This window comes from Thalassophryne amazonica, chromosome 9, assembly GCF_902500255.1.
Source record: "Thalassophryne amazonica chromosome 9, fThaAma1.1, whole genome shotgun sequence".
Lineage (NCBI taxonomy): Eukaryota > Metazoa > Chordata > Actinopteri > Batrachoidiformes > Batrachoididae > Thalassophryne > Thalassophryne amazonica.
Window position 1 is genome coordinate 79718099 of NC_047111.1, and position 17397 is coordinate 79735495.

General features: G+C 44.2%; 1 protein-coding gene and 1 long non-coding RNA gene across 2 annotated transcripts in view; both read right to left on the reverse strand.

Moving 5' to 3' along the window:
* LOC117517478 (GDNF family receptor alpha-4-like) overlaps window positions 1–17397 on the reverse strand; it is a 129337-nt gene that overhangs the window by 108636 nt on the left and 3304 nt on the right. The window lies entirely within an intron of this gene.
* Window positions 16136–16478, reverse strand: LOC117517479. The gene is made up of 3 exons (XR_004562737.1): window positions 16443–16478; window positions 16251–16314; window positions 16136–16218 (listed from the first exon to the last, which is right to left on the reverse strand). It is a non-coding gene; the product is annotated as an uncharacterized LOC117517479 (long non-coding RNA).

Below are 17397 nucleotides of genomic sequence, written 5' to 3' on the forward strand. Positions count from 1 at the left end.
TACCCATGGCTAACATCTGGCTTTTACCTGAACAGAAGGATTTGGATAAATAGAATGACCCAGTGTGCAAATTATACAGTGGCTGCATCTGAATGCTCAGACTAGCATATGATGTACAGTAGGCAAAAAGCAGTACATCAGAATCCATAGGGTGTGCAAATAATCAGTTTGCATTTAAATCTGCTGTTGCAAAATAGAACATTTTTGCAACATAAGCTTTGGTCAGACCTTATAATAAAGCCATGAATAATGAGCCACCTATGGATTTATCAGAAATTTCAGTGATTATTGGACTAATGAGCCATGTATATGATGTTCTTCTGAAGGAATTGCAGGAAACAGATGATTTTAAAAAAAGGCTACAGGGGCTTTCTCAGAGTGGAACCTGCTCTGTTGCAGGGAGCCTGTCCTGTCTTCGTAGCTGCAGGTTTCGGATAATGGGCTTCTAACAGCCTTGTACTCACACCAACATGCTTCTAACATCCTCATTTGTCCTCGTAGTACTTCGTACACAGATCGCCCCACGATATTTTTGCTCAATTTTGAAATTCACGAAATTAGCTTCACGCTCAGAGATGAGTCCTGTTAGCCGAATAATCTGCCTCCAAGAGCCTCTAAGAGCCACTGTTCTCCCACGTTTCTTAAATGACTCACACAAAAAAAATAATGTTACGTGGCTTATTATTCATCGTTCATTATTCGGTCTGACCAGGGCTTTACATGGTTACGTGCACAACCCAGTTTCATGGCAGGTCATGGCGACATTACGAAAAGTACATTAATCTATGGGTTTGTGGCGGGGGCATGAAAATGAAGGGGCTTTTCATAACGGGGGCACAAATTCATTTCATGACAGAGGGCACAAAATGAAGGGTGATGGGGGTCTGGGGGGTTATAGTTAGGGTTAGGGGAGGGTAGACACTTACCTTATGATTATGGTTAAAGTTAGGAGAAGGGAAAGATTATCAAATCAAATTAAATCAATTTTATTTATATAGCACCAAATCACAACAAACAGCTGCCCCAAGGCGCTTTATATTGTAAGGCAAAAGCCATACAATAATTACAGAAAAACCCCAACGGTCAAAACGACCCCCTATGAGCAAGCACTTGGCGACAGTGGGAAGGAAAAACTCCCTTTTAACAGGAAGAAACCTCCAGCAGAACCAGGCTCAGGGAGGGGCAGTCTTCTGCTAGGACTGGTTGGGGCTGAGGGGAGAGACTCAGGAAAAAGACATGCTGTGGAAGAGAGCAGAGATCAGTCAACAATGATTAAAAGCAGAGTGGTGCGTACAGAGCAAAAAGAGGTGAATAAAAAGAAACACTGGGTGCATCATGGGAAACCCCCGAACAGTCGATACCAGCATAACTAAGGGATGGTTCAGGGTCACCTGATCTGCCCTAACTATAAGCTTTAGCAAAAAGGAAAGTTTTAAGCTTAATCTTAAAAGTAGAGAGGGTGTCTGTCTCCCTAATCCGAATTGGGAGCTGGTTCCACAGGAGAGGAGCCTGAAAGCTGAAGGCTCTGCCTCCCATTCTACTCTTACAAACCCTAGGAACTACAAGTAAGCCTGCAGTCTGAGAGCAAAGCGCTCTATTGGGGTGATATGGTACTAAGAGTTCCCTAAGATAACATGGGACCTGATTATTCAAAACCTTATAAGTAAGAAGAAGAATTTTAAATTCTATTCTGGAATTAACAGGGAGCCGATGAAGAGAGGCCAATATGGGTGAAATATGCTCTCTCCTTCTAGTCCCTGTCAGTACTCTAGCTGCAGCATTTTGAATTAACTGAAGGCTTTTCAGGGAACTTTTAGGACAACCTGATAATAATGAATTACAGTAGTCCAGCGTAGAAGAAATAAATGCATGAATTAGCTTTTCAGCATCACTCTGAGACAAGACCTTTCTAATTTTAGAGATATTGCGCAAATGCAAAAAAGCAGTCCTACATATCTGCTTAATATGCGCATTGAAGGACATATCCTGATCAAAAATGACTCCAAGATTTCTCACAGTATTACTGGAGGTCAGGGTAATGCCATCCAGAGTAAGGATCTGGTTAGACACCATGTTTCTAAGATTTGTGGGGCCAAGTACAATAACTTCAGTTTTATCTGAATTTAAAAGCAGGAAATTAGAGGTCATCCATGTCTTTATGTCTGAAAGACATTCCTGCAGTTTAACTAATTGGTGTGTGTCCTCTGGCTTCACGGATAGATAAAGCTGGGTATCATCTGCGTAACAATGAAAATTTAAGCAATGCTTTCTAATAACACTGCCTAAGGGAAGCATGTATAAAGTGAATAAAATTGGTCCTAGCACAGAACCTTGTGGAACTCCATAATTAACCTTAGTCTGTGAAGAAGACTCCCCATTTACATGAACAAATTGTAATCTATTAGATAAATATGATTCAAACCACTGCAGCTCAGTGCCTTTAATACCTATGGCATGCTCTAATCTCTGTAATAAAATTTTATGGTCAACAGTATCAAAAGCTGCACTGAGGTCTAACAGGACAAGCACAGAGATGAGTCCACTGTCTGAGGCCATAAGAAGATCATTTGTGACCTTCACTAATGCTGTTTCTGTACTATGATGAATTCTGAAACCTGACTGAAACTCTTCAAATAGACCATTCCTCTGCAGATGATCAGTTAGCTGTTTTACAACTACCCTTTCAAGAATTTTTGAGAGAAAAGGAAGGTTGGCGATTGGCCTATAATTAGCTAAGATAGCTGGGTCAAGTGATGGCTTTTTAAGTAATGGTTTAATTACTGCCACCTTAAAAGCCTGTGGTACATAGCCAACTAATAAAGATAGATTGATCATAAATTGATTATAAAGACCAAAATAAAATAAAAAAAAAACTGTCAAAAAAATTGGGCGCTTTTCGTGATGGGAGCACGAAAAACCGTGAGACTGGGCTGTATGTGCATATGTGTCAGCTGTTAACCTCCAGGTCAAAGGACAGGTACACTGTAAATTGGACAGTATATTCTAATTGTTTCTTTACTACTCACTCACTTACTTCTAGTACATACTAAAGTAACGGTTGGGTAGTATTTATTAGTCAACATTAAGTACATGCTAAGTATTCGGGTGCAGGGAATGACAATTGGTAGAGGTGTCCTCATCTGTCCTATCTGGGGGTCAATTAACTAACATTAGTTAGCTACTATTAGGTAAGTCAAACATCAGCTTTAAGTTTGTTTGTTAAACTTTAACTTAAGGCAAAAGTCAGAGACTAGCGAACATTAACATTAATTTGTGGACACTTGGCAAAGTCTAGTTCATAAGCTCCGAAGGTAAGGAATTAAAGTGTACCAAACAAGCTAGTTAGCTGCTTACATTAAGGTAGAATAGTATAGTTTAGCTTGCGGCACACACTGAACCATAGACTTAAATAAGCCTTTGCAATGATGGGAGTGAAGCAGACAGATCAGAGGTTCCACCACAGAGAAAGATTGTTGAACTACAATGCTAATTCATCCCTTGACCAAGTGCCATCAAGGAGGCAATGCCTACCACATGCCTAAACATGCTGCTGCAAGTCAGCCATAGTGTCACAACATTCAACACAACATCCTCCAGTGTTTAAAATGGCTCAGCCCATTTGTTTACCTGTTAACTGTAGTACTACTTTATTTATCTCTCTCTATTGCAGGGGTGGGCAACGAGGGCCAAGACAGTGCAGGTTTTCCATGCAACCAATCACCTCAGCAGGTGGGTTTGCTGAGGAGCTTCTCCCCTGAACATAAACACCTGATCATCAATGAAATCACCTGCTGAGACACCTGAACATCATTTAAATCACCCACTGAGACACCTCAATATCAATGAAATCACCCGCTGAGACACCCGAACATGAATGAAATCACCCGCAGAGACACCTGAACATCAATGAAATCACCCGCTCAGACACCTGAACATCAATGAAATCACCCGCTGAGACACCTGAACATCAATGAAATCACCCGCTCAGACACCTGAACATCAATGAAATCACCCGCAGAGACACCCGAACATCAATGAAATCACCCGCTCAGACACCTCAACATCAATGAAATTACCCGCTGAGACACCCGAACATCAATGAAATCACCCGCAGAGACACCTGAACATCATTTAAATCACCCGCTGAGACACCTCAACATCAATGAAATCACCCGCTGTGACACCCAAACATCATTTAAATCACCCGCTGAGACACCTCAACATCAATGAAATCACCCGCTGAGACACCTCAACATCAATGAAATCACCCGCAGAGACACCTGAACATCAATGAAATCACCCGCTCAGACACCTGAACATCAATGAAATCACCCACAGAGACACCCGAACATCACTTAAATCACCCGCTGAGACACCTGAACATCAATGAAATCACCCGCAGAGACACCCGAACATCAATGAAATCACCCGCAGAGACACCCGAACATCACTTAAATCAACCGCTGAGACACCTGAACATCACTTAAATCACCCGCTGAGACACCTGAACATCAATTAAATCACCCACAGAGACACCCGAACATCACTTAAATCACCCGTTGAGACACCTGAACATCACTTAAATCACCCGCTGAGACACCCGAACATCAATGAAATCACCCGCAGAGACACCCGAACATCACTTAAATCACCCGCAGAGACACCTGAACATCAATGAAATCACCCGCAGAGACTCCTGAACATCAATTAAATCACCCGCAGAGACTCCTGAACATCACTTAAATCACCCGCTGAGACACCTGAACATCAATTAAATCACCCACGGAGACACCTGAACATCACTTAAATCACCCGCTGAGACACCTGAACATCAATTAAATCACCCGCTGAGACACCTGAACATCAATTAAATCACCCACAGAGACACCTGAACATCACTTAAATCACCCGCAGAAACTCCTGAACATCACTTAAATCACCCGCTGAGACACCTGAACATCAATTAAATCACCCAAGGAGACACCTGAACATCAATGAAATCACCCACAGAGACACCTGAACATCAATTAAATCACCCGCTGAGACACCTGAACATCAATGAAATCACCCGCTGAGACACCTGAACATCAATTAAATCACCCGCAGAGACTCCTGAACATCACTTAAATCACCCGCTGAGACACCTGAACATCAATTAAATCACCCACGGAGACACCTGAACATCAATGAAATCACCCGCAGAGACACCCGAACATCAATGAAATCACCCGCTCAGACACCTCAACATCAATGAAATCACCCGCTGAGACACCCGAACATCAATGAAATCACCCGCAGAGACACCTGAACATCATTTAAATCACCCGCTGAGACACCTCAACATCAATGAAATCACCCGCTGTGACACCCAAACATCATTTAAATCACCCGCTGAGACACCTCAACATCAATGAAATCACCCGCTGAGACACCTCAACATCAATGAAATCACCCGCAGAGACACCTGAACATCAATGAAATCACCCGCTCAGACACCTGAACATCAATGAAATCACCCACAGAGACACCCGAACATCACTTAAATCACCCGCTGAGACACCTGAACATCAATGAAATCACCCGCAGAGACACCCGAACATCAATGAAATCACCCGCAGAGACACCCGAACATCACTTAAATCACCCGCTGAGACACCTGAACATCACTTAAATCACCCGCTGAGACACCTGAACATCAATTAAATCACCCACAGAGACACCCGAACATTACTTAAATCACCCGCTGAGACACCTGAACATCACTTAAATCACCCGCTGAGACACCCGAACATCAATGAAATCACCCACAGAGACACCTGAACATCAATGAAATCACCCGCTGAGACACCTGAAACATCAATGAAATCACCCGCTGAGACACCTGAACATCAATTAAATCACCCGCAGAGACTCCTGAACATCACTTAAATCACCCGCTGAGACACCTGAACATCAATTAAATCACCCACGGAGACACCTGAACATCAATGAAATCACCCGCAGAGACACCCGAACATCAATGAAATCACCCGCTCAGACACCTCAACATCAATGAAATCACCCGCTGAGACACCCGAACATCAATGAAATCACCCGCAGAGACACCTGAACATCATTTAAATCACCCGCTGAGACACCTCAACATCAATGAAATCACCCGCTGTGACACCCAAACATCATTTAAATCACCCGCTGAGACACCTCAACATCAATGAAATCACCCGCTGAGACACCTCAACATCAATGAAATCACCCGCAGAGACACCTGAACATCAATGAAATCACCCGCTCAGACACCTGAACATCAATGAAATCACCCACAGAGACACCCGAACATCACTTAAATCACCCGCTGAGACACCTGAACATCAATGAAATCACCCGCAGAGACACCCGAACATCAATGAAATCACCCGCAGAGACACCCGAACATCACTTAAATCACCCGCTGAGACACCTGAACATCACTTAAATCACCCGCTGAGACACCTGAACATCAATTAAATCACCCACAGAGACACCCGAACATCACTTAAATCACCCGCTGAGACACCTGAACATCACTTAGATCACCCGCTGAGACACCCGAACATCAATGAAATCACCCGCAGAGACACCCGAACATCACTTAAATCACCCGCTGAGACACCCGAACATCACTTAAATCACCCGCAGAGACTCCTGAACATCAATTAAATCACCCGCAGAGACTCCTGAACATCAATTAAATCACCCGCTGAGGTACTCCTGAACATCACTTAAATCACCCCCGGAGACCCCTGAACATCAATTAAATCACCCACGGAGACACCTGAACATCACTTAAATCACCCGCTGAGACACCTGAACATCAATGAAATCACCCGCAGAGACACCAGAACATCACTTAAATCACCCGCTGAGACACCTGAACATCAATTAAATCACCCGCTGAGACACCTGAACATCAATTAAATCACCCACAGAGCACCTGAACATCACTTAAATCACCGCAGAGACACTCCTGAACATCACTTAAATCACCCGCTGAGACACCTGAACATCAATGAAATCACCCACAGAGACACCCGAACATCACTTAAATCACCCGCTGAGACACCTGAACATCAATGAAATCACCCACAGAGACACCTGAACATCAATTAAATCACCCGCAGAGACTCCTGAACATCACTTAAATCACCCGCTGAGACACCTGAACATCAATTAAATCACCCACGGAGACACCTGAACATCACTTAAATCACCCGCTGAGACACCTGAACATCAATGAAATCACCCGCTGAGACACCTGAACATCAATTAAATCACCCGCTGAGACACCTGAACATCAATGAAATCACCCGCTGAGACACCTGAACATCAATGAAATCACCCACAGAGACACCTGAACATCAATTAAATCACCCGCAGAGACTTCTGAACATCACTTAAATCACCCGCTGAGACACCTGAACATCAATTAAATCACCCACGGAGACACCTGAACATCACTTAAATCACCCGCTGAGACACCTGAACATCAATGAAATCACCCGCTGAGACACCTGAACATCAATTAAATCACCCGCTGAGACACCTGAACATCAATTAAATCACCCACTGAGACACCTGAACATCACTTAAATCACCCGCAGAGACACCCGAACATCACTTAAATCACCCGCTGAGACACATGAACATCAATTAAATCACTCACAGAGACACCTGAACATCACTTAAATCACCCGCTGAGACACCCGAACATCACTTAAATCACCCGCTGAGACACCTGAACATCAATTAAATCACCCACAGAGACACCTGAACATCACTTAAATCACCCGCTGAGACACCTGAACATCAATTAAATCACCCGCTGAGACACCTGAACATCACTTAAATCACCCACTGAGACACCTGAACATCAATTAAGTCACTCACAGAGACACCTGAACATCACTTAAATCACCCGCTGAGACACCCGAACATCACTTAAATCACCCGCTGAGACACCTCAACATCAATGAAATCACCCGCTGTGACACCCAAACATCATTTAAATCACCCGCTGAGACACCTCAACATCAATGAAATCACCCGCTGAGACACCTCAACATCAATGAAATCACCCGCTGTGACACCCAAACATCATTTAAATCACCCGCTGAGACACCTCAACATCAATGAAATCACCCGCTGAGACACCTCAACATCAATGAAATCACCCGCAGAGACACCTGAACATCAATGAAATCACCCGCTCAGACACCTGAACATCAATGAAATCACCCACAGAGACACCCGAACATCACTTAAATCACCCGCTGAGACACCCGAACATCAATGAAATCACCCGCAGAGACACCCGAGCATCAATGAAATCACCCGCAGAGACACCCGAACATCACTTAAATCACCCGCTGAGACACCTGAACATCACTTAAATCACCCGCTGAGACACCTGAACATCAATTAAAATCACCCACAGAGACACCCGAACATCACTTAAATCACCCGCTGAGACACCTGAACATCACTTAAATCACCCGCTGAGACACCCGAACATCAATGAAATCACCCGCAGAGACACCCGAACATCACTTAAATCACCCGCTGAGACACCCGAACATCACTTAAATCACCCGCAGAGACACCTGAACATCAATGAAATCACCCGCAGAGACTCCTGAACATCAATTAAATCACCCGCAGAGACTCCTGAACATCACTTAAATCACCCGCTGAGACACCTGAACATCAATTAAATCACCCACGGAGACACCTGAACATCACTTAAATCACCAGCTGAGACACCTGAACATCAATGAAATCACCCGCTGAGACACCTGAACATCAATTAAATCACCCGCAGAGACTCCTGAACATCACTTAAATCACCCGCTGAGACACCTGAACATCACTTAAATCACCCGCTGAGACACCTGAACATCAATGAAATCACCCGCTGAGACACCTGAACATCAATTAAATCACCCGCTGAGACACCTGAACATCAATTAAATCACCCACTGAGACACCTGAACATCACTTAAATCACCCGCAGAGACACCCGAACATCACTTAAATCACCCGCTGAGACACCTGAACATCAATTAAATCACTCACAGAGACACCTGAACATCACTTAAATCACCCGCTGAGACACCCGAACATCACTTAAATCACCCGCTGAGACACCTGAACATCAATTAAATCACCCACAGAGACACCTGATCATCACTTAAATCACCCGCTGAGACACCTGAACATCAATTAAATCACCCGCTGAGACACCTGAACATCACTTAAATCACCCACTGAGACACCTGAACATCAATTAAATCACTCACAGAGACACCTGAACATCAATGAAATCACCCGCAGAGACACCCGAACATCAATGAAATCACCTGCAGAGACACCCGAACATCACTTAAATCACCCGCTGAGACACCTGAACATCACTTAAATCACCCGCTGAGACACCTGAACATCAATTAAATCACCCACAGAGACACCCGAACATCACTTAAATCACCCGCTGAGACACCTGAACATCACTTAAATCACCCGCTGAGACACCCGAACATCAATGAAATCACCCGCAGAGACACCCGAACATCACTTAAATCACCCGCTGAGACACCCGAACATCACTTAAATCACCCGCAGAGACACCTGAACATCAATGAAATCACCCGCAGAGACTCCTGAACATCACTTAAATCACCCGCTGAGACACCTGAACATCAATGAAATCACCCGCAGAGACTCCTGAACATCACTTAAATCACCCGCTGAGACACCTGAACATCAATGAAATCACCCGCTGAGACACCTGAACATCAATGAAATCACCCGCAGAGACACCAGAACATCACTTAAATCACCCGCTGAGACACCTGAACATCAATTAAATCACCCACAGAGACACCTGAACATCACTTAAATCACCCACAGAGACACCTGAACATCACTTAAATCACCCGCAGAAACTCCTGAACATCACTTAAATCACCCGCTGAGACACCTGAACATCAATTAAATCACCCACGGAGACACCTGAACATCAATGAAATCACCCGCTGAGACACCTGAACATCAATGAAATCACCCACAGAGACACCTGAACATCAATTAAATCACCCGCAGAGACTCCTGAACATCACTTAAATCACCCGCTGAGACACCTGAACATCAATTAAATCACCCACGGAGACACCTGAACATCACTTAAATCACCCGCTGAGACACCTGAACATCACTTAAATCACCCGCTGAGACACCTGAACATCAATGAAATCACCCGCTGAGACACCTGAACATCAATTAAATCACCCGCTGAGACACCTGAACATCAATGAAATCACCCACAGAGACACCCGAACATCACTTAAATCACCCGCTGAGACACCCGAACATCAATGAAATCACCCGCAGAGACACCCGAGCATCAATGAAATCACCCGCAGAGACACCCGAACATCACTTAAATCACCCGCTGAGACACCTGAACATCACTTAAATCACCCGCTGAGACACCTGAACATCAATTAAATCACCCACAGAGACACCCGAACATCACTTAAATCACCCGCTGAGACACCTGAACATCACTTAAATCACCCGCTGAGACACCCGAACATCAATGAAATCACCCGCAGAGACACCCGAACATCACTTAAATCACCCGCTGAGACACCCGAACATCACTTAAATCACCCGCAGAGACACCTGAACATCAATGAAATCACCCGCAGAGACTCCTGAACATCAATTAAATCACCCGCAGAGACTCCTGAACATCACTTAAATCACCCGCTGAGACACCTGAACATCAATTAAATCACCCACGGAGACACCTGAACATCACTTAAATCACCAGCTGAGACACCTGAACATCAATGAAATCACCCGCTGAGACACCTGAACATCAATTAAATCACCCGCAGAGACTCCTGAACATCACTTAAATCACCCGCTGAGACACCTGAACATCACTTAAATCACCCGCTGAGACACCTGAACATCAATGAAATCACCCGCTGAGACACCTGAACATCAATTAAATCACCCGCTGAGACACCTGAACATCAATTAAATCACCCACTGAGACACCTGAACATCACTTAAATCACCCGCAGAGACACCCGAACATCACTTAAATCACCCGCTGAGACACCTGAACATCAATTAAATCACCCACAGAGACACCTGAACATCACTTAAATCACCCGCTGAGACACCCGAACATCACTTAAATCACCCGCTGAGACACCTGAACATCAATTAAATCACCCACAGAGACACCTGATCATCACTTAAATCACCCGCTGAGACACCTGAACATCAATTAAATCACCCGCTGAGACACCTGAACATCACTTAAATCACCCACTGAGACACCTGAACATCAATTAAATCACTCACAGAGACACCTGAACATCAATGAAATCACCCGCAGAGACACCCGAACATCAATGAAATCACCTGCAGAGACACCCGAACATCACTTAAATCACCCGCTGAGACACCTGAACATCACTTAAATCACCCGCTGAGACACCTGAACATCAATTAAATCACCCACAGAGACACCCGAACATCACTTAAATCACCCGCTGAGACACCTGAACATCACTTAAATCACCCGCTGAGACACCCGAACATCAATGAAATCACCCGCAGAGACACCCGAACATCACTTAAATCACCCGCTGAGACACCCGAACATCACTTAAATCACCCGCAGAGACACCTGAACATCAATGAAATCACCCGCAGAGACTCCTGAACATCACTTAAATCACCCGCTGAGACACCTGAACATCAATGAAATCACCCGCAGAGACTCCTGAACATCACTTAAATCACCCGCTGAGACACCTGAACATCAATGAAATCACCCGCTGAGACACCTGAACATCAATGAAATCACCCGCAGAGACACCAGAACATCACTTAAATCACCCGCTGAGACACCTGAACATCAATTAAATCACCCACAGAGACACCTGAACATCACTTAAATCACCCACAGAGACACCTGAACATCACTTAAATCACCCGCAGAAACTCCTGAACATCACTTAAATCACCCGCTGAGACACCTGAACATCAATTAAATCACCCACGGAGACACCTGAACATCAATGAAATCACCCGCTGAGACACCTGAACATCAATGAAATCACCCACAGAGACACCTGAACATCAATTAAATCACCCGCAGAGACTCCTGAACATCACTTAAATCACCCGCTGAGACACCTGAACATCAATTAAATCACCCACGGAGACACCTGAACATCACTTAAATCACCCGCTGAGACACCTGAACATCAATGAAATCACCCGCTGAGACACCTGAACATCAATGAAATCACCCGCTGAGACACCTGAACATCAATGAAATCACCCACAGAGACACCTGAACATCAATTAAATCACCCGCAGAGACTCCTGAACATCACTTAAATCACCCGCTGAGACACCTGAACATCAATTAAATCACCCACGGAGACACCTGAACATCACTTAAATCACCCGCTGAGACACCTGAACATCAATGAAATCACCCGCTGAGACACCTGAACATCAATTAAATCACCCGCTGAGACACCTGAACATCAATTAAATCACCCACTGAGACACCTGAACATCACTTAAATCACCCGCAGAGACACCCGAACATCACTTAAATCACCCGCTGAGACACCTGAACATCAATTAAATCACTCACAGAGACACCTGAACATCACTTAAATCACCCGCTGAGACACCCGAACATCACTTAAATCACCCGCTGAGACACCTGAATATCAATTAAATCACCCACAGAGACACCTGAACATCACTTAAATCACCCGCTGAGACACCTGAACATCAATTAAATCACCCGCTGAGACACCTGAACATCACTTAAATCACCCACTGAGACACCTGAACATCAATTAAATCACTCACAGAGACACCTGAACATCACTTAAATCATCCGCTGAGACACCCGAACATCACTTAAATCACCCACTGAGACACCTGAACATCAATTAAATCACCCACAGAGACACCTGAACATCACTTAAATCACCCACTGAGACACCTGAACATCAATTAAATCACCCGCTGAGACACCTGAACATCACTTAAATCACCCGCAGACACCCGAACATCACTTAAATCACCCGCTGAGACACCTGAACATCAATGAAATCACCCGCAGAGACTCCTGAACATCAATTAAATCACCCGCAGAGACTCCTGAACATCAATGAAATCACCCGCTCAGACACCTGAACATCAATGAAATCACCCACAGAGACACCCGAACATCAATTAAATCACCCACAGAGACACCTGAACATCACTTAAATCACCCGCTGAGACACCTGAACATCAATTAAATCACCCACAGAGACACCTGAACATCACTTAAATCACCCGCTGAGACACCTGAACATCACTTAAATCACCCGCTGAGACACCTGAACATCAATTAAATCACCCACAGAGACACCCGAACATCACTTAAATCACCCGCTGAGACACCTGAACATCACTTAAATCACCCGCTGAGACACCCGAACATCAATGAAATCACCCGCAGAGACACCCGAACATCACTTAAATCACCCGCTGAGACACCCGAACATCACTTAAATCACCCGCAGAGACACCTGAACATCAATGAAATCACCCGCAGAGACTACTGAACATCAATTAAATCACCCGCAGAGACTCCTGAACATCACTTAAATCACCCGCTGAGACACCTGAACATCACTTAAATCACCCGCTGAGACACCTGAACATCAATGAAATCACCCGCTGAGACACCTGAACATCAATGAAATCACCCGCAGAGACACCAGAACATCACTTAAATCACCCGCTGAGACACCTGAACATCAATTAAATCACCCGCTGAGACACCTGAACATCAATTAAATCACCCACAGAGACACCTGATCATCACTTAAATCACCCACAGAGACACCTGAACATCACTTAAATCACCCGCAGAAACTCCTGAACATCACTTAAATCACCCGCTGAGACACCTAAACATCAATTAAATCACCCACGGAGACACCTGAACATCAATGAAATCACCCGCTGAGACACCTGAACATCAATGAAATCACCCACAGAGACACCTGAACATCAATTAAATCACCCGCAGAGACTCCTGAACATCACTTAAATCACCCGCTGAGACACCTGAACATCAATTAAATCACCCACGGAGACACCTGAACATCACTTAAATCACCCGCTGAGACACCTGAACATCAATGAAATCACCCGCTGAGACACCTGAACATCAATTAAATCACCCGCTGAGACACCTGAACATCAATGAAATCACCCGCTGAGACACCTGAACATCAATGAAATCACCCACAGAGACACCTGAACATCAATTAAATCACCCGCAGAGACTCCTGAACATCACTTAAATCACCCGCTGAGACACCTGAACATCAATTAAATCACCCACGGAGACACCTGAACATCACTTAAATCACCCGCTGAGACACCTGAACATCAATGAAATCACCCGCTGAGACACCTGAACATCAATTAAATCACCCGCTGAGACACCTGAACATCAATTAAATCACCCACTGAGACACCTGAACATCACTTAAATCACCCGCAGAGACACCCGAACATCACTTAAATCACCCGCTGAGACACCTGAACATCAATTAAATCACTCACAGAGACACCTGAACATCACTTAAATCACCCGCTGAGACACCCGAACATCACTTAAATCACCCGCTGAGACACCTGAACATCAATTAAATCACCCACAGAGACACCTGAACATCACTTAAATCACCCGCTGAGACACCTGAACATCAATTAAATCACCCGCTGAGACACCTGAACATCACTTAAATCACCCACTGAGACACCTGAACATCAATTAAATCACTCACAGAGACACCTGAACATCACTTAAATCATCCGCTGAGACACCCGAACATCACTTAAATCACCCGCTGAGACACCTGAACATCAATTAAATCACCCACAGAGACACCTGAACATCAATGAAATCACCCGCAGAGACTCCTGAACATCAATTAAATCACCCGCAGAGACTCCTGAACATCACTTAAATCACCCGCTGAGACACCTGAACATCAATTAAATCACCCACAGAGACTCCTGAACATCAATTAAATCACCCACAGAGACACCTGAACATCACTTAAATCACCCGCTGAGACACCTGAGCATCACTTAAATCACCCACTCAGACACCTGAACATCAATTAAATCACCCACAGAGACACCTGAACATCACTTAAATCACCCGCTCAGACACCTGAACATCACTTAAATCACGCGCTCAGACACCTGAACATCAATGAAATCATCCGCTCAGACACCTGAACATCACTTAAATCACCCACAGAGACACCTGAACATCAATTAAATCACCCACAGAGACACCTGAACATCACTTAAATCACCCGCTGAGACACCTGAGCATCGCTTAAATCACCCGCTCAGACACCTGAACATCAATTAAATCACCCACAGAGACACCTGAACATCACTTAAATCACCCGCTCAGACACCTGAACATCACTTAAATCACGCGCTGAAACACCTGAACATCAATGAAATCACCCGCTCAGACACCTGAACATCACTTAAATCACCCGCTGAAACACCTGAACATCAATGAAATCACCCACCAAGACACCTGAACATCACTTAAATCACCCGCTGAGACACCTGAACGTCAATTAAATCACCCACTGAGACACCTGAATGTCAATGAAATCACCCACTCAGACATCTGAACATCAATGAAATCACCCGCAGAGACACCTGAACATCACTTAAATCACCCGCTGAGACACCCGAACATCAATGAAATCATCCACAGAGACATCTGAACATCACTTAAATCACCCGCTGAGACACCTGAACGTCAATGAAATCACCCACAGAGACACCTGAACATCACTTAAATCACCCGCTCAGACTCCTGAACATCACTTAAATCACCCGCTGAAACGCCTGAACATCACTTAAATCACCCGCTGAGACACCTGAACATCAATAAAATTACCCACCGAGACACCTGAACATCAATGAAATTACCCACCGAGACACCTGAACATCACTTAAATCACCCGCTCAGACACCTGAACGTCATTGAAATCACCTGCTGGGACACCTGAATGTTAATGAAATCACCCGCTCAGACAGCTGAACATCATTGAAATCACCTGCTGGGACACCTGAATGTTAATGAAATCACCTGCTGGGACACCTGAATGTTAATGAAATCACCCGCTGAGACACCTGAACATCAATGAAATTACCCACCGAGACACCTGAACATCAATGAAATTACCCACCGAGACACCTGAACATCACTTAAATCACCCGCTCAGACACCTGAACGTCATTGAAATCACCTGCTGGGACACCTGAATGTTAATGAAATCACCCGCTGAGACACCTGAACATCAATGAAATTACCCACCGAGACACCTGAACATCAATGAAATTACCCACCGAGACACCTGAACATCACTTAAATCACCCGCTCAGACACCTGAATGTCATTGAAATCACCTGCTGGGACACCTGAATGTTAATGAAATCACCCGCTCAGACAGCTGAATGTCAATGAAATCACCCACTGAGACACCTGAACGTCAATGAAATCACCCACTCAGAAACCTGAACGTCAATGAAATCACCCTCTCAGACACCTGAACATCACTTAAATCACCTGCTCAGGTGATTGGTAGAAAGGGAAGCCTGTAGTGTCTTGGTCCTTCATGGCACATGATTGCCCACCTCTGCTCTATGGCGTATGCGAGCCTCTGTGCTCCTGTGGAAACACCTTGCACCTGTTCACATTACACCATTTTAAATGAAGAAAAGCTGAAGAAAAATATCTTTGCACAAATGGGTATTTCAACTTTTGTTTTTTGTTTTTAAAATTAATACAAACCGCTGCTACTGCTAAACACAAGAAATAGGTTGGAATAATGTATGATAAATATTAATCATTTTTTCCAGTTTATTTGTGAAGCATAAAGTGATTTTTAATGCTTTCTACTCCGAATATGTTAACATTAAATTGTTATAAGTCAGTGAATGCTGTTTAGCTTGTACTGCACATCGAACAGGTTAGTGTTTCCAGCTCAAAGCTGTCAAATGACATTCAGCCCTTAAATTGACATTTCAAGTTTTGAAATTGTACTTTTTGTTAAATTCATTTGTAGTAAGGATTTGATTTAATATAATTTCATGATTTTGCAAAGATAAATGTATGTACTGGTTCATTACGGAGTAACTGGTTTGCATTACTTTACACTGCCTGAAAGCACTTCAAGCCCCCTTGAGTCATGTGGACATGGACTGCTCCACATT